The sequence below is a fragment of the Olea europaea genome, chromosome 1, assembly GCF_002742605.1.
Source record: "Olea europaea var. sylvestris chromosome 1, O_europaea_v1, whole genome shotgun sequence".
NCBI lineage: Eukaryota > Viridiplantae > Streptophyta > Magnoliopsida > Lamiales > Oleaceae > Olea > Olea europaea.
In genome coordinates, this window is record NC_036237.1 from 3,536,808 (window position 1) to 3,555,760 (window position 18,953).

General features: G+C 36.9%; 1 pseudogene; it reads right to left on the minus strand.

The window, feature by feature from the left end:
• Positions 1 to 18,953, minus strand: part of LOC111403167 — a 52,770-nt pseudogene that overhangs the window by 14,225 nt on the left and 19,592 nt on the right.

An 18,953-nucleotide genomic window follows, 5' to 3' on the forward strand; every position in this document is an offset into this window, starting at 1 on the left:
GTGGTTGATCATTAAAATGTTCAACTTCAACTGATTTAATGTTATCTTGAAGTTCAGTCACCTCTTCATGTTCAGGTTCAGGTTCAATTTCATTTTCATGATGTATAGGGTCATTTTCGTCATTCCCAGGTGTAGGTGAATTTAGCCTAGTCAGCTTCCCCTCGGACTGAATACTCTTCTCAGTTTCAGATTTGTTAGCTTCTTCGATTTTCTGTTTTAGACATGGCATCTCAGATTCATTAAAGACTACATTCCCGCTGTTAATAATCTTAATGCCTTGGACCCCTAAAACCCATAACCTATAGCCCTTCACACCCTCGGGATACCCTAACATCACACACTTGACAGCCCTGGGCTCAAGTTTCCCTTCAGATTGATGTGCATATGCAGCACATCCAAACACCCTCAAGTGTTCCAGATTTGGAGGCTCTCCCGTCCACAACTCCTGTGGGGTCTTAAACCCTATGCTGTTGGACGGAGACCTATTAATCAAATAAGCTGCAGTATTTGCAGCTTCAGCCTAAAAACCTTTCGCAAGGCCAGAGCTAATCAACATACACCTAACTTTGTTCATTATGGTCCTGTTCATTCTTTCAGCGACCCCATTTTGTTCAGGTGTGTATTTAACAGTTCTGTGTCTTGTTATACCTTTCTGCTTACAGAAATTGTCAAATTCGCTATTACAGAATTCAAGCCCATTATCAGTTCTTAACGTTTTAAGTTTCTTGTCTAACTGATTCTCAACAGACTTTAACCAAATCCTGAATTTCCTAAAAGTTTCCGACTTAGCCTTCAAAGGATAAATCCAAACTTTTCTTGAGTAATCATCCACTAAGGACAAAAAGTACTTGCTCCCACCAAATGTGGAGTGCTTCTCGGGGCCCCATAGATCAGCATGGACATAGTCCAATGGTCTACTGGTCCTATGAGAGCTAGCTTCAAATCTCACCTTATGAGACTTACCCAAAACACAAGTTTCACAGAATTCCATAGTTTCAATGTCATCTTTTCCAAGTAATTTCTGATTACTTAAAGATTTTAGACATTTAAACCCAATGTGACCCATTCTGTTATGCCAAAATTCAGTTTTGTCTTTACTCACAGCAAGAAGGCTAGAATCAAATGGTATTTCAGTTCTACCCTCAAGATAGTACAGCCCATTCCTCTTGGGCCCCTTCATAACTATAAGAGAACCCTTCATAATTTTCAAAATCTTGTTACCAGACTTGAAGGTATATCCCTCATCTTCCAGAGAACCTAAGGAAATGAGGTTCCTCTTTAAATTTGGGACATATCTAACATTTCTAAGTTGCATGACGGCCCCATCGTACATCCTGATGGCTATGTCACCAACTCCAATCACATTTTGAGAATTATTATCTCCCATGTAGACCTTCCTAGGTTCAGTCTCCCTATAGTTATAAAACCAAGACCTATCAGGGCACATATGGAAAGTGCACCCTGTGTCAAGAATCCAATTTTTGTCAAATTCTTCTTCAGATACATTCATGACATTCAAACTATTAAATTCAGTAGCAATAGCAGCATTATCAACATAAGAATTGTTCGGGTCTTTTTGTTTCCTTTTCCAATCAAAGCAGTTTTTCTTGAAATGTCCTAACTTTCCACAGTGATAACATTTTTTACCGCTTTTATCTTTAGATTTGGATCTCATTTTAGATTTTCCTCTCCCCTTCTTGTTATGGAAGTTGAATTCTTTCTTTTCAGATCTTCCCCTAACAAATAGACTCTCTTCACGAGAATGAATTCTGTTCTCTCTTTTTAATTCAAGTTCTCTTGATTTTAAAGCATCAGAAACAATAGCTTGAGTGAGAATGTCCCTACCATACTTTATGGCATTTTTCATTTCTCTGTAAGATTCGGGCAAAGAGTTTAGCAATATGACAGCTAAATCCTCATCATCAAATGTTTTATCATTATGAGCTAGACTCTTAACAATTATGCTAAAGTCACTCAAATTCCCCTCGACATCCTTCCCCGGGTCCATCTTAAAACTAAACAACTTCTCCAACAGGTATATTTTGTTAGGTAAAGTTTTAGTTAAGAACAGGGCATCTAAAGCAATCCACAAAGCTCTAGCAGTTTTAGCACTATCAACTTGTCTCACAACATTGTCAGATAGATGAAAAATTATATAAATGTAAGCAATTTCATCCATGTCTTCAATTTCAATTGTTTTAACTTTTAACTCATCAGAAAATGTAGCGGGATCATCAAGAGCTTTAGCAACTCTCTGTTGGACCAAAATGGCCCTCATTTTCTGTTTCCATATCGAGTAATCCCCCTTTCCATCGAATTGCAATAACTCGACCCTCGAACCCATTATAGATTCTATAAAAGAGTGACCTGTACTCGTGGACACAACAAAAAAGGTTTTGAAAAATTCTTTTCCAGATGATCAATATAAAACTGAATACTGAGTTTAAAAACAATTTTTTAGAAATGAAGCACAACAGTGAAAATAATCCGTTCACGAAACACAGGTATATAAAGCAGGTAAATATGCATCCAGGTTACAAATTAATCACAAGAATTCAATCAACAGAATTCACAAATAAGCAACCAAGCAATAACCATGCATAAACCGGTAAGGATACCAAACCTAACCTAACGGAAAGTTTGGAATAATCTTACCAAACTACTGTTGACAAACAGTAAATATACCACCAAGTTTCTGAACCAAATTGCCGTAGACGTCAAGCTAGGGACAAAATCCTCCAACTTTTTTAAAATCTGAAACAGAAAACAAACGACATCGGTGCGTTCAAGACGTCAAAATAAGTAAACTGCCCGAAAAGAGCTCGCCGGAGGTCCGGCCACGCGCCGCCGCCGAAGTCGCCGCCGCCGGTCAAGCGCCCCACCACAGGGTGCGCCTCCTCCTGCTGGTCATGGTTTCATGGTCCATTTCGCCGGAAAGTCAATAGGTTGTCCGGAAATCAAGTTTTCAGATTTGGTCAGAAAGTGGTAATGGCGATTTCCTTGCTGGTTTTTGATCGATTTTGGACTAATATCACTCCTCCTAGCTCTGATACCAGTTTGTTGGGGATCCTAGGAGTTCAATCAACCAAAACATCAATCAACAAACAAGATTCAAGGCAAAAACAAGAAAATATAAAATCGGAAGAATACAACCCCTTATATGGCCGAAATCTGTCCAGCTTTTTCTTCTTCCTTGCAGCAGCTTCTTCACCTCTTATGGCAGATTTTACAGGCTCAGGAACAGCCCCATGCTATGCAAATCGCCTTCCAAAGAAAGAGAGAAAGAACCGGCAAAGAACCCCTTGAAAAACCACCAACCAAGAGACCACCTTAAGGAACCAACAAAATGGAGGAGAGTTTCTGTCGAGCCACACCGGAGAAAATGACCAGCCCGCCTCTTTTGAAATAACCCCCACCCAACCGAAGACACTGCCCTCTTACACAAAACGTGGGGTAAGTAATATGTTAGGTAAAAAATTGGTCAAAGCTTCTCCCACAAGATTAAATCTCAATCATTGATCTTCATCCAATGGTTCACAAAAAACTGAATAAAGTGGGTTAAGAGAACCATATTCTCACAGAAGGGTTAAATCGTCCGAATATTAGAAAATGCACGATGGCCTTGGTTCATAAGGCACATTCTCTTTTAGAGTAGCATCAATATAAAAGTAAACTTAACATACAACAAATAATACTATAAAACGGGAAACAAAAGAATCACATTGGTTACGTAATTGCTAAAGTTTAGGACAATTTTTTCTAATCTTCCTACTTACATGCTGCTTGAATAGAATTTTCAATTTTTTATATTGCACATTTAGTTATAATTTTCGTAGGTGTAGAAGTCCCTTACTTTTTCATGCCATTACCATGTTCATGACCATCTTTTGTAGGATTGTCCATGTTAATAACATGGAAGGTTCTTGTCATGGTTTTGGTGACACGGAAGGGAAGCAGCAAAAGCACCTATATTAAACAGCCAATACGTCACATAAGGCTGTTGCCTTCTATTAAATAAGAGGGACCTGGAGGGTTTCAACAAATCTTCTTCCAGACGTGATTTATCATGAATTATGATTATTATTTCACTCAAGTTGGCAAAAAGCTTGATCAAGGCTCAAATTACTAGATCAGCCAATCATAAGGTCCAACATCTTCCTTGCAGAAGAAGTATTTCAATTTTTCCAAGGTTTTGCAGTATCTAAAGCTTGAGAAATACCGAGTATCAGCACCACTGTCTTAAATGGTTGTATACGTGGTTTTATTTTCATTTTCCTGTTTAAGGCTCCTTCAAAAACTGAAATGAGTTTCCATATTTTCTTTTCCTGCTAGAGGGTCCTTCGTAAACAACATCTGCATTATCCCTATATACACAAGTTCAGCAACAAAAGATACACACCGCTCTGCAAACTTCTCCATTATACGATCTATCTTCTGAGCTTCCCTTGGAAGTCGGAACCCTTTAACGAACTCACGAATTGCAACATCAAACTTCATCCCAGAAAAGTTCATAGAATCTACGTAAGCACGCACGACAGACAGGGGAAACTCCTCGTGCTGACCTAAGTAATCACCAATCATTGCCTAGAAAGTTAAATCAGTTAGTTGTACCTCTTTTGATCAAAGAAATTATGAAGGAAAACCAAAACCAAGTCTACCTTATCCAAATTGGGAGTGTTTCTCAGAAAATGAGCAACTGCAACTGGTGTATTTTCCACCAACCTACTGGACAAGAGAGATTCTATGCCCTTCCCTGATTGGCGGTTGAACTGTTACATAATTGAAAAATAGAGTTAAGAACTCTTACAAACATTGAGCCTACACATTTGAGAGAGAAACAGCAGAAAAAAATGGGTTTTTCAAGAAAGTAGGACATGTCAACAACAGACTGCGCACAGACTCACATACCTCAGAGATAACAGCTTCAATGGTAGATTTATGGTTCAACCTCTCAAAGTTACTCAGAGAATCTTCCGTGATTTTTGATTCACTAAATTCTCTAGTCGAAGGTTCTTGAACAGACTGTTCACCACTATTTTGCTTTTCTGATTCTCTCTGAGAGTTTTCCCAATCAACAAGTGATTTTAGCACGTTAACGAGACACTAAATGTCAATAAACAGGTGTCCGTCAATCATTTTGAATCAAGGTGAGGTTGAAAAGAAGTTGCAAGAACGAGAAGAGTATATCAGCAAATGAACAATATAAAGCCAGGTAGAATCTACCTGAAGTGAAGATCCTTTAATTGATCCCAACTGAGAAGCAGTAACAGACTTGGGATCCACACTTTCAGTACCCTGAGCAATTTTCGATAATGTGGTAATCTGAACAATAAGGGAGCAGAGAAAGATGACTTGTAAGACATATATTGGGGAACTCCAAGAAAAACAATGTATTCAAAAAGAATCACACCATGCATTCAAACAATTTGGGTCCTTCAAGATCACAATCGTAGTTCACAAAGAGATCAACAAGCATCTGAGAATCCTTGCAAACCTTCTCTAGCATCCTGCCAATTTTGGATTAGATGCACTCTTTAGTTTCTTTTAAGGGATGGCGATTGGAGAGAAGATTCAAAAAACTGAAGATATGAAAAGGTTTTGCGATAACATGAGAACCATTTTAGAGGAAAATACTGTACCGAAGAACACTTATTTTTTGGCTAAGATCTGTTCCATCCAAAGATCGCAGAATAATCAAAGGAAAGAAGACTCCAATTTCACCCTGAAAAGAATAACCATGAGTTGACAGCCTGGAGAAGAAAATAAAATGTTTCAATTCATATAAAAAATGACAACACAAACTTTTCGAAGTTTTCTCATACTTTAAGACCTTCTCTTAACCGCAACAAAAGCACTGTGAAAATTCCTGTTACGTACTGCAAACACGTGAAAATAAAAGTAACTGTAAATATAATTGTAAAAATTTTCATAGTAAACATAAAAACAAGCCAAAAGAGAAAACATCTGTTAAACCTGAAAGATGGCAGGAGATTTAGAAACTGATGCTCTCAATAATGCATATGAAAGATAAACTTTCGTCGAGTCAACAAACAGGAAGTTCTTTGTGAATGAGTGACTAACACCTTCCAGCAAACTCTGTAAATTCCACATGGTGAATGATGTGTGATGAGTCTACAGCATGTATAATGTAAGAACGTGAGAAGAACTAATATTACATATAATTACATTCTTTTCAAAATATTCAACATCCACTTAGTTTTCTTCTAACTTATCTTACTAATACAATTTGTACAAGCAGATGAAAGCCATCCAGAATTAATAATATCACATCAAATAAAGATAATGATTTCATCTATGAACCCGTATTTCAATCCCAAAATTGGATTTTGAAACCAAAGATATCTCTTTCTTGGTCCAATTAATTAAAAACTTATTATATCACAAAGACAGGACAAATCTGAATTGATTTTTCAAGTTGTAAGTACCAACATGATTGTAATTCGTGAACAGATACCACATAAACTAAAAGAATAACAGCCAACATTTCAATACAATAGTCAAATTGAAAAAACAAATAACTCATCTGCCTGCAAGTAAATATGATAAGGAGGAAACTGGACTTCAAATGGAAAGAGAATGGTGAGCAGGGAAGGAGAAAAGGAAGAAAGCAGGCCTACCCTTAATGAGTAAAGCAGGTAAAAAGGATGGTAACAAAAGGGAAAAATGACGCATTATGTCTAAAGCCCACTTTTTCCAGTATGTTTATTATTTGCCCGATTGAAGGCAAGGAAATTGAAAAAATAGATTGCGTAGCTTTCATTCTCACGATCTTTGGGATATGAGGTCAAACAAATGAAATCGTCTCTCACCTTAATACAACCAAAAAATGAAAATCAATGAACAGAAATTTGAGAATAAACAATCTCAAGGCCGTGAACTTCCAATCAACCATCACTCATTCATTAGTACGAAAAATACGTACTTTAAAAGAAAGTGAGGCGGAATTAAGAGAGTACTCTTAAGCATCCGACCACCACATGCAAGCTTGCCGGTTGGAGATAGATTCCCACAACTAACCTGCAGAAGCTTCAGGGAGAGAAGGCACATTTTGGTGCTAACTTCATCCCTATCTTCCTTCATACCCATCTAAAACACATAACAAAATTATATCAAAAAAAAGTCACAAAATAGAATCCGGAGTAGAATATAAACAAGATGCTACATACAAACCTTACAGATGGTACGGAAAAGAAGTAAAGCATCACGTTGTCCAATATTCATGCTCTCCAGGTCCTTCTGAGAGAATTCACAAGTTGAAGGTGTAAGTACAAACAAGTGAGTTATTGTTTATGTACAGAATTAGACACTTCAAGTTCATATATTTGAAAGATGTATATTATGAGTGGACTTCAACTTCTGATATCTGCACTCCATGTCTGACATGGAGCACTTAAATCATGCTATAGAGCTTATTCATAAATTCCTTTTCCGATTATAACAATCTCAATATTCATTTGGTATCCATACTTTGTGAAATTTTCACCATCTTCGTGCAAAGCGTTCTCGAGAACAGCCTCTAAGCCCTGTAAAAGAACAAGTTCCGTCTCATAATTTTCAGTTGTCAGATGTACAAATTTTCTAACATTCAAAAAAGGCACAAAAATGCAAAACACTTGGTAATTCGTATAGAGTTGTTCGGCTGTAGCAAAGTGCCTAATCATATGGTACAAGGCAACAACAATATATGTAGCAAAGCACCTTGATATCAGTGCCACCAACGAAGTTTTGGAGTTCATCACCCAGATTCATTCCTTGCTCGTTCTGGTCATTGAATGAGAATTGATCGACCTTTGTGATTGACCTGTCGTTTGAAGTAGCTTCTTTACATACAACTGAACCGGAAGCAGAAGCAACCTGAATCACCAGGGAGTGATTACTGAGCAGTGAACTGGGTTTCAATCAACTAAATAGCAAAAAACCAAGAGAAAATTCTGAAATGGAACTTCAACTACATACCGTATCAGTTTCCATCCATCTGAATACGATACTTAGCATCTGAGTTAACATGGCTTTTGAAGTTGCTCGGTTTATAGGACTCTTGCTAAACATCGTAGACAGATTCTATTAGCTCTATATGAAGTTAAAGTCAATCAAACCTGGACAAAGCATCAAACATTACCTATTAAGAGCAATATTGTAACACACCCTGATGACTCCAAGCAATGGTTCACCATGAACTGCATTAGAACAATGCAAGACAGCACATATAATTAACTTTAACTTTTTAAATCTGAGAAAATTACATTCATTGAATAGTGCCCCTGTTCAACATAGATGAAACTTGTTTATAGGAAATTAAAGAATACTTGAAGTGGCTATTAAATAAAGTTCAGAGACCACGGTAAAGTGATTACTAGGGAAACACCTAAGCCAAGGGATTTGAAGTTCTGAAAGCAAAAATTAGAAAAATCAACCATCATCCACAACACCAACTGCAGAATGAAGAAGAAGAAGAAGAGGAAGAAGGAAGAAGAAGAAAACTTCTCAACGTAGCTTCCTGTTGGAAAAAATTGAGTGAGTGGCTCACTTTTGGCACAATTTTCGAAGAGACCCGTTGGTCCAATGTGGAATATCAAAGTTGATTTGTGTTCTCCTCCGCGAGAACATCGATTTCATGTATTTATTTGTCAAAAATGAAGCTCGGGTGAATAAGAAATTGAAGCTCAAAATTGGTCATTGGAAGTTGGTTTTGTGGGAAAAAAATGCATTTATCCCACATAGGAAAATCAAGGAAACTTAAACCACTTTATATATGACTATTTTTTGGAGATGTGTAATCATGTGTAGCATAGAGGCTCTCTCCACATGCGCGCACAGGGAGGTGCAAATCAAGAACTGAAATGGCCTTTGGACCTTAAACTTGGGTGCGGGCACGACCTACGCACATTAATGTCGAACCGAACAAGGCAAAAATGGCCTCATCGGTGAGCCCACGTTTTGCCAATTTTTTTTTTGCTTTCTCCAATGACTTTTGAGTTTCTAAACTGAATTTTTTTTTGGCTTTCTCCAATGACTTTTGAGTTTCTAAACTGAAAAAACTCTAATGGATTCCCAATGGTCACAGTGTTAATGGGAATTAACTCTCGAACAAGGCAAAAATGGCCTCATCGGTGAGCCCACGTTTTGCCAATTTTTTTTTTGCTTTCTCCAATGACTTTTGAGTTTCTAAACTGAAAAAACTCTAATGGATTCCCAATGGTCACAGTGTTAATGGGAATTAACTCTAATGGACTCTCAATGGTCACAATATTAATGGGCAATATGCCTATAAAAAGGCTCATTCTTCAGCAATCTAAAACACTCAAAAATCTCACCTACATTCCTGCATACACAGTTTCTTCTTTTCTGCATTCCTTGTCCAGTAAGGCCTTGTTCTTGTGGTAATATTGTTCGGATACTTGATCAGTTCGTCGGAGTAGGACCGCGGTGCTCGGATTATGCTTATTATCGTTGTATCCTGGGAGACAGCCGCTCGAACTTAACCACCAGAACCTACGGTGAGAGGGCGAAACTGTCTTAAGGAAACTGTGCACGCACAGGCCTCGGTTTGAAACCTGGTGCAGTTTGTGTTTTCTTTCTATAGATTATTTTCGCATTACTATTTAATTCATGCAGTTTGTAGTTCCAGAGTGTGCAACTTCCAGATTCATTGTTTACAGTTTTAGCCTACAATAAACTTATATTTCTGATTTTGTGTTGCTAAACATTTTTTTCAGCCGTTGGAAAATTCTGAAACTGAATTTTTTGATAAATTGAAATCGTTTGCCTTGTGGTTATTAATTTCAATAGTCGGCTATTGTAATTGAATAAAACTTAGACAATTGATTTCATTCACTAGCGACTTGTTTTCCTACAAGCTTAAGACAGTTCGTGAATTTGAAAAACAAGAGTTGGTTTTTGGTTTAACTGAATTTTGGTTTCTTGGAACTAATATTTGGTTTGTTTTCAGAAATGACAACCGAATCGAACAACATGGATGTGACCCAAAATGTTCCCACTGGAAATCAGGCTGTGGGTTCTAATGTGGCTCAAGGGCCAAACTCCGTTGTGGCTCAGACTGTGGCTAGAATGCCAAGTCATGTTGTGAGCCAAACTGTAACTGTTCTGGTTAATCATGGAGAAAAATCGAAGAAATTCAATGGCTTGAATTTCAAAAGGTGGCAACAAAAAAGGCTTTTTTACTTGATCACCTTGAATCTTGTGAGATTCTTGACTGAAACTGCTCCAAAGCTTAATAAGGGCGAGGGAGATGTGCAAGCATTCGGACTTTCTGTGCCGAAATTATATCATGAATAGCCTAGCAGATGCGTTGTACAATGCGTATAGCACCATGAAAACTGCTAAGGAATTGTGGGAGTCCTTGGACCGAAAATACAAAACTGAGGATACCGAGGCTAAAAAGTTTATAGTCGGCAAATTCCCAGACTATAAGATGGTGGACTCCAAAACGGTTATCAGTCAAATGCAAGAACTCCAAGTGATCCTTTACAAAATTCATGCCGAAGGAATGATATTGAGTGAAACCTTTCAGGTGGCTGCAATTATAGAAAAATTGCCCCCCGCGTGGAAAGATTTCAAGAACTATTTGAAACACAAACAAAAGGAAATGAATGTCGAAGAACTCGTTGTTAGACTTCGAATTGAAGAAGACAACAAGAGTTCTGAGAAGAAGTGGTTCAATCCTGGTGTAGCCAAAGCCAATGTTGTGGGGCTCGGTCAAAGTAGTAAGAACTATAAAAACAAGTCTGGGCCATCCGGTGGCAAAAGAACCAAGCAAGAACCGAAAGGTGGAATTGTCAAGAAGAAATTCCAAAGGAAATGCTTCAATTGTGACAAAGTGGGTCACAAGTCTTCGGAGTGCAGATTACCGAAGAAGAAGAAAGAAGTGAACGTGGTTGACTACATGGCACAAGATGTGTTGGAGCTGAATCTCGCAGCAGTCGTTTCTGAAGTAAACATGGTGGGTTCAAACCCTAAAGAGTGGTGGATTGACACCGGTGCTACAAGGCATGTGTGCTCTGATAAAGAGATGTTTGATACGTTCGAAGCTGTTTAGAACAGGGAGAAGTTGTTCATGAAAAATTCAGCAACTTCTGAAATCAAGAGTCAAGGAAAAGTGGTTCTGAAGATGACATCGGGAAAGGAGCTAACTCTCAACAACGTGCTTTATGTGCTGAAAATTCGCAAGAATTTAGTGTCCGGGTCGCTTTTGAATAAGCATGATTTTCGCATTATTTTTTAGTCAGACAAAGTCATTCTGTCAAAAAGTGAAATGATTGTCGGAAAATGTTATGTTTCTGACGGTATGTTTAAACTCAGTGTAATGGTCGTGAAACCAAAAATGAATAAAGCAAGTTCTTCTACTTATTTGCTTGAGTCTTCCAATTTGTGGCATGGTAGACTAGGACACGTTAACTATGATACTTTACAAAGACTAGTTAACTTTAAATGTATACCTAAGTTCAATAACGATTCTAAACATAAGTGTGAAACTTGTGTTGAAACAAAATTGACAAAGTCATCATTTAAATCAATTGAGCGGAACACAGAACCACTAGATTTAGTTCACAGTGACGTGTGTGATCTAAAACTTGTACAAACATGAGGCTGCAACAAGTATTTTATTACTTTTGTCGACGATAGCACAAAATACTGCTATGTATATCTACTTAAAAGTAAGGATGAAGCTATAGAGAAATTTATTCTCTATAAGAATGAAGTTGAAAATCAACTTAATAAGAAAATTAAGGTGCTGTGAAGTGATCGAGGTGGTGAGTATGAAGCACCATTTGCTGAATTATGTGCACAACACGGAATCATACATGAAACCACCGTCTCTTATTTACCACAAAAAAATGGTATTGCTGAATCGTACCTTAAAAAAGATGATGAATGCAATGCTCGTAAGTTCTGGGTTACCTCAGAACATATGGGGGGAAGCTGTGTTATCAGCAAATTACCTTTTAAATAAGGTACCCTGAAAGAAATCGGAAAAGACCCCTTATGAGTTATGGAAAGGAAAAATGCCTACCTATAAACACTTGCGAGTGTGGGGGTGTCTTGCTAAAGTGGCTGTTCCACTACCAAAGAAGGTAAGGATAGGCTCAAAAACTATAGACTGTGTCTTCATTGGCTATGCACATAATAGCAGTGCGTATCGCTTTCTTGTGTATGATTCAAAAATTCTAGACATACAAAAAAAATACGATAATGAAATCAAGGAATGCTACATTCTTTGAAGAAATATTTCCATACAGATCCAAAAAGGAAGCAAGCTCCTCTAAACGAACATATGACTGAAAATAGTCAGAACGAAGAATTAGAAGAGGAGACTGAGGTTAGATGCAGCAAATGGGAAAGGATAGAAAAATCTTATGATCCTGATTTTCTGACCTATATACTAGAAAGTGAACCTCAAAGTCATCAAGAAGCAGTGAATTCCTCGAAAGGACCTCAATGGAAAGAAGCCATTGAAAGTGAAATAGATTCCATACTACAAAATCATACATGGGAGCTAGTGGATCTTCCTCCAGGAAGCAAACCACTAGGCTACAAATGAATTTTCGAAAGAAAAATGAAAGCAGATGAAACTATCGAGAAGTATAAGGTCAGATTAGTAATTAAAGGCTACCAACAAACGGAAGGCCTTGATTACTTTGATACGTATTCTCCAGTGACGAGAATAACATCTATTAGGATGATACTTGCAATTGTCGTTTTGCGAAATCTTGAAGTACATCAAATAGATGTTAAAACTGTCTTTCTAAATGGAGATTTAGAAGATGAAATTTACATGGAATAACCTGAAGGGTTTTTGTCACCAGGACAGGAAAAGAAAGTCTGTAAACTGGTGAAATCACTATATGGCTTGAAACAAGCACCAAAACAATGGCATGAAAAATTTGACAATGTCATGATTGAGAGTGGATTTAAAATTAATGAATGTAACAAATGTGTTTACGTCAAAGATACTAAAGATGGATATGTCATCTTATATCTTTACATTGACGACATGCTTATTGTTGGTAGTGACGATAAGATGATTGAATCCACTAAAAATATGTTAAACTCGAGATTTGACATGAAAGATATGGGTTTAGTTGATATTATACTTGGAGTGAAAATCTCAAGAACGTCAAATGGGCTTGTTCTAAGTCAGTCACATTATGTGGATAAAATCTTAGGGATATTCCATAAGGATGATACTGGCTTGGCTAGAACACCAATAGATACGAGTCAACATCTGTCTAAAAACAAAGGACAAAGTATCTCTCAAGTAGAATACTTGAGAGTTATCAGAAGTCTAATGTACTTAATGAGTTTTACTAGATCAGATATAGCTTACACAGTCAGTAAATTGAGTAGATATACGAGTAATCCAGGAGCTGATCACTGAAAAGGAATTGTAAGAGTACTAAGGTACTTAAGATATACTCGTAACTATGGACTACATTATACTAAATATCCAGCAGTCATTGAAGGATACAGTGATGCTAATTGGATATCTAATATAAAAGACTCAAAATCCACTAGTGGATATGTGTTCACATTGGGTGGTGCTGCCATATCGTGGAAATCCTCTAAGCAAACGGTTATAGCCAGATCTACGATGGAATCTGAGTTTTTAGCTCTAGATAAATGTGGTGAAGAGGCTGAATGGTTGCGCAACTTCTTAGAGAATATTCCAAGATGGTCAAAACATGTGCCAGCAATTTGCATATATTGTGACGATCAATCATCAATAGGAAGGACACAGAGTAACATATATAATGGTAAGTCTAGACATATACGTCGTAGACAATACCATAAGACAACTATTCTCAACTGGAGTTATCACTATTTACTATATAAGGTCAAAAGATAACATTGTGGATCCGCTAACCAAAGGGTTAAATAGAGAGTTAGTTATGAAATCATTGAAAGGAATGAGACTTAAGTCCTTAAAAGAATAAGTCATTACAAAGGAAAACCCAACCTAGCTGACTGGAGATCCCAAGATCTAGGTTCAATGGGAAAACCTAACTGTAAAGACTTGATAAAATTACTGTGGGGGTATTACCTCCTGTCCATTTCTATGATGTAACAGCGATGCCCGTAAGGTTGAAGGTTAAGCAATAGGCTTTTAATTACTCTTATGCGTCGTAAATCGAGCCAAGTAATGTGGGCAACTTGTAATAAGAAATTGCCTATGTGAGAGAGAAATGAGGTCGCTTCTAAGAGAATTGGGTGGGGCTCAATTCTTAAGAACTCTCACAGAACCAAGCATATGTTCATGGCCAAAATGAACATAACAATGAGAACTAGATTGTATTAGGAAGAATCCTATGTGAGGTATATCATCGTTTACACAAACGACAGAACAGTTCAAGGACATCGCGTCTACTGGTTAGCCAGTAAAGTAAATATGCTTTCATAAGGAAAGGTTCAAAGGATAATACCTACCTATCCTATGCAGGATTCAACCGCTGAACTTTATCACCTAGTCTTGTGTCTCACGTTTCGTGTCTCTCCCGATTTTCATTCATGTCGGGGATTGTTGGAAAAATTTGAGTGAGCGGCTCACTTTTGGCACAATTTTCGATGGGACTCGTTGGTCCAATGTGGATTATCAAAGTTGATATGCGTTCTCCTCTGCGAGAACATCGATTTCATGTATTTATTTGCCAAAAATGAAGTTCTAGTGAATGAGAAATTGAAGCTCAAAGTTGGTCATTGGAAGTTGGTTTTGTGGGAAAAAAATGCATTTATCTCACATAGGAAAATCAAGGAAACTTAAACCACTTTATATATGACTATGCTTTGGAGATGTGTAATCATGTGTAGCATAGAGGCTCTCTCCACGTGCACGCGTAGGGGGTGCAAATCACGAATCGAAATAGCCTTCGGAACTTGAACTTGGGTACGGACACGACCTGCGCACACGAATGTCGGACTGAACAAGGTAAAAACGGCCCCATCAGTGAGCCCACGTTTTGCCAATTTTTTTTTTGGCTTTCTCCAATGACTTTTGAGTTTCTAAACTGAAAAAACTCCAATGGACTCCCAATGGTCACAATGTTAATGGGAAGTAACTCCAATGGACTCCCAATGGTTACAATATTAATGGGCAGTATGCCTATAAAAATGCTCATTCTCCAGCAATCTAACACACTCGAAAATCTCACCTACATTCTTACATACACGGTTTCTTCTTTTCTGCATTTCTTGCCCAGTAAGGTCTTGTTCTTGTGGTGATATTGTTCGGATACTAGATCAGTTCGCCAGAGTAGGACCGTGATGCTTGGATTTTGCTTATTACCGTTGTATCCTGGGAGACAGCCGCTCGAACTGAACCTCCAGCACCTACGGTGAGGGGGCGAAACTGTCTTAAGGAAACTGTGCACGTACAAGCCTCGGTTTGAACCCTGGTGCAGTTTGTGTTTTCTTTTTACAGATTATTTTCCCATTACTATTTAATTCATCCAGTTTGAAGTTCCATAGTGTGCAGCTTCCAGATTCATTGTTTACAGTTTTAGCCTGCAGTTAACTTATATTTCTGATTTTGTGTTGCTAAACATTTTTTTCAGTCGTTGGAAAATTCTGAAACAGAATTTTTTGATAAATTGAAATCGTTTTCCTTGTGGTTATTAATTTCAATAGTCAGCTATTGTAATTGAATAAAACTTATACAATTGGTTTTATCCACTAGCGACTTGTTTTCCTTCACTTCTTTCATATCCTTGATACCTTACCATGTTGCAAAGTCCGACAGCTTGGTTTACCCTCAACAAATAAAACAACTTAACAGATCTGCAGTTCTGCAAAATCATGTCTTCGAAAGTGCCTACATTTTGCTGAGTAGAGGATCTGTGGGCAGTAACACGAAGAAGACTGCCAGGCAGCGCCAAAAATCAAATGGGAACCTGGATGTACTTAAGGTGTAGTTAAAAAGGTGGTATTGGAGAAAATGTGCTAGTCTAGAGACTTAGATGTAATGAGGAGCACCACATGTAGAAGCTCGAGAAATAAAATGAAATTAAACTATTATGTTATGATGATCTAGCACCACGAGCCTTATCTCATTCAAGAAATGAGTTGTGGAAGCTTAAATCATTTAAGATTTTGAAAACCCAAGTCATAAATTAATTAAAAGCCCAACAATTTAAGAGATTAAGTTTAAGTAAATTTGTTTACAGAGATTTAAAGAATAACTGGGTTGCCCCAATAATCATCTACATGGTATTTCATATAGGCAACCTATGTTTGAATCACCATGTAGATGTTTTTATAAAAAAAATTTATGAATTTTTTTCGGCTTAAAAACTCTTCAAATTCTTAATTAAAGATTCAATTTAACAAACTTTATGATAATACAACTCCTCACATTTAGTTTTTCATTAAAAAGAAATGTTACAAGAAGTGGAAGGTTACTTTTTCACTACATCTTTCCTTAAATCCGAATTTCATCTTATTTTCTCTCAAAAAAATATATTTTATGTCAATTTAAGTTAAGGGAATAACAAGGGTGAAAAGAAGAAAGGTTTTCTTCACATTTGTTCTTTGATATCCAAGAAAATTCAAGGTAGGTAGAGGTGCAAGTGTTATTTCGTTTTCAAATTCGATTTTTTGTTAAAAGTTGAATGAAATGATACCTCCGGGTACGGTGTTTCGACACTACTATAATTTGAATGATCATTCTCCGACTCTACGTGTTATGATAATGCTATAGATATCTGATTTTGCCGAAAATCCATCTACGTGCGATGGTATGAATCCATAGTTCGAATTTTCTAATTTGATTGCGAAATGCACCGATGATATCTATTGAGTTTCAAACTAATGGGTTAAATCCCTTCTTATATGTTGATTTTGTTCTTTTGTTGGGGGCACGATGATGGTGGTTGAAAATACAATTCGACATGAAAAAGTCGGTGAATTAACAACTTTAATTTGATTATGAAATATTTGTGTTTCCTATTAATTATTTTTCTATGGACATCGTTTATGAAACTATTTCTGCGAACATTTCTTATGAATAGGTTATGTTTAAAAATATATCTATGTGTTCTAAAATTTACATATGAAACACCGTCTTCAAAAAAAATGTCAACTAGTTAATGTTACTGTTTTCTTATAAAATTCAGATTCTGTTCAGATTTTAAAAATTCATAACTAATTTGTTACTTTGAATTTTGAACAAAGCTAATTGTATTTGTTAGCCTCATAAGTTAGCTACTGAATAAACTTAGAATCATGTCAATCCGATGTCGGTAAAATTTTATATGTCACTTTATGTAAACATAGTGATGCTATTTTCTGAAAATTCCAGTTTCTGCCATTGAACTTAAAAATTCGTGACTCAATCGTTACTTGGGATTTTTGGAGAAAACCAGTTGGATTTAATAGCCTCATGGATTAGCTACTAAATAAACTCAAAATTATGTCAATCCAATATCTATGGAATTTTATATGCCACCTTAAGTATGCTGCGCTGGGTTACTTCCCAAATCGAGTCGCTGCGAGGTTTTGAAAAATATTTTAACATTTCATATGCCGCCGACGAATGCTAAATTTTGGATATGTTATATTATGAGAAGTTCTCTACTTTCTCGTAAAGTTTCGACCTAGATTACTATGTAAACAAGTTTACTTTAAAACTTACTGCGCATAAATGGGAAGTCAAACAACAACATTTATTTTTAAATTCTTGCCTAAAATTGCACGCAACAAAAATGTATTTATGCATGGATGTCACCTAAAGACATTAGGAATTAGTTTCTTTTGTATTGAGTTATGTTATCATTTATTGTTCTTTTAAAAAAAATATTCTTAAATTAAATCTTTATAAAAGTTTAGCTACTTCTTTAAGTTTACGGTTAAAAGTACAATTAATTTAGCGATGTTCCGGTCCTTACGGGTCAGGGCGTTACAGCGTGGTATCAGAGCACGAGTTTAGTCGATTCTGTAGACTTAGCGTATTTTTTTTATTGGAAAAAAATAATAATTAAAAGATGAGAAAGTGAAACATTTAAAACATTCAATGGCATCTTGCATCCATCAATTAACCTCATCCGACGAACCCAATGTATGGAATAAAATATTATGTTCCACTTTATTTTTCGAGCATGATTTATAAATCATTTAAGCTTGAATCTATGAAAATGTTAATGATATTTAGGATGAAATATGTTATGTAAGTTATATTTTGTTTATATATACATGAAGAAATGATGATTAGCTATTTTATTGAAACCCCAAAAGCATAATGTATAAGTTGATATCACTAACAGAGATAATACATAATTGGACACTTATGTGACAGACGTGGTTAGAATTTATCAGACCGCTAGAAAGGCCACGGCTTGTAGAACAGCGTTGAACCGTAGGTCTATCATTCAATCCTATGAGAACTACGTGACTGACCCATCTCGTCCGCTTGTTGAGCACATATATGACTTTTACGAGAGATGTATGGCCACGGTAGATGCTCGACTGGAGATCACGCATATTAAGGCTATAAATAACCTCATACACTCACTTCCACCTCAATGGGGAAACATGGAAGTCATGGTTAGGAATGAGATGCTAGAAGGTAACCCTCCAAAGCACCCAAATGCAATTGAATTGGGTATATATTGTCAGATCCTTCTAGACAGGTGGAGCGAGAGCTTAGAACCTCAACCAGAGATAGTAATTGAGAATGAGCCCGAGCCCGAGCCAGAACCTCAGTTTGAATCGAACCCAGAGGAAGATCCCGAATGGGAGCATGAGAATGACTTTGGGTTGGAATTAGAGAATAAACATGAGCATGAGCCACAGGTTGAGATGGACCTAGAGTCGGGGCCTGAGGCAGAAGACTCCTCCGAAGATAAAGTTCCACCAAAGAAGATTCACAAGATTCATAGGGATTAGAAATTAGATTCATTTTCCTTGTGTTATCTTTTCCTTAATGT